Genomic DNA, 1,103 nt, shown 5'->3' with positions numbered 1-1,103 from the left:
CCAGTGTTCTTTTGCTCTGTATTCTCCTGTAAATGGATGGTGAGGTCTGGAGTCTTGATCAGATTCCAGATGGATTTGGGGAGTGGGCATCCCTGGTACTGTGAAGGTCTATAAAGAAGTACATGGTGCTGGAGTCTGTTTTTGTGGTGGTAACAGCTGTCGGTTGTTGCCCGGATCCATCACTTCATCAGGGGTCGCCGGCACAGCGGTGTGGCTTTAACTCTCCCATTCCTTCTTACCTGTTAGTTAGCATGTCTCTACGAAGAGAAACTTTCCCTCAGCAACTCTGAGATGCAGTGTGCTGAATAAAAGCAGGATAAATGTTTGAGTCTTTTCCTCTATTTATAGTCGTGAAAATAATAAGCCGGTTTCTAAGCATCCTCCAAAATGTTCATTGAGGGTTGGTTGCTGGTTTTGGGGGGTTTTTTTTGGTAGCATCATTATAAACTACTCATTAAAGAATCCATTATAAATGTGGGCAAGGCAGAATGGGCCCAGATTCTGGAGGACCTTAAAATCTGGCAGAAGGACATAAACTATGGCGTTCAGGGAGCCTTGTTGATTTCTGATCAAGGCATTATTTGGTGAAAATGATGTTGAAGAAATAAGATCAGAAAAGCAGCAGAACGTCAGGACAAACTCGGAATGAGGGCAGGGGATTAATAAGCAAGAGTCACAAAGATCAAAAAGGATCTGTGGCTATAATTTAATGAGACAGAAGCAGCTGAACAAGATTAGAGGTGGGAAACAAAGAAACAAAGAACACACAGAAAGGGGAGGGTATAGCTTGGGAGTAGAGTGCATGGTAGAGCACATGCCTAGGGTGCATGAGGTCCTGGGTTCAATCCCCAGTACCTCCACTTAAGTAAACCTAACTACCACCTGCCCCGCCCCCCCAAAAAGATCACACAGAAGAAGCACTGCGAAGAACTATTCAGACATTGCAAGTGATTGACAGGCTGTGGAGAACATGAATCAGGGGAATGTTCTTTTTTTTTTTTTTTTTTTTTTTTGGCTAAAAACAGAGCAGTTGGATAAGGGAGACAGTTCTGAAGAGAGAAGATAGGGGTGATGAGGCTGGAACTGGAAAGATTGTTTGAGGT

The 1,103-nt window shown here is 43.6% G+C and overlaps 1 non-coding gene across 1 annotated transcript; it reads left to right on the top strand.

Moving 5' to 3' along the window:
- The first annotated feature begins 775 nt into the window (after positions 1–775).
- TRNAP-AGG (transfer RNA proline (anticodon AGG)) lies at positions 776–860 on the top strand. Its single transcript has one exon. It is a non-coding gene; the product is annotated as a tRNA-Pro (tRNA).
- The last annotated feature ends 243 nt before the right edge of the window (positions 861–1,103 follow it).

This window comes from Vicugna pacos, chromosome 7 (genome assembly GCF_048564905.1).
Source record: "Vicugna pacos chromosome 7, VicPac4, whole genome shotgun sequence".
Lineage (NCBI taxonomy): Eukaryota > Metazoa > Chordata > Mammalia > Artiodactyla > Camelidae > Vicugna > Vicugna pacos.
The sequence above is the reverse complement of the archived record's forward strand: the minus strand, read 5'-3'. Positions and strand labels throughout refer to the sequence as shown.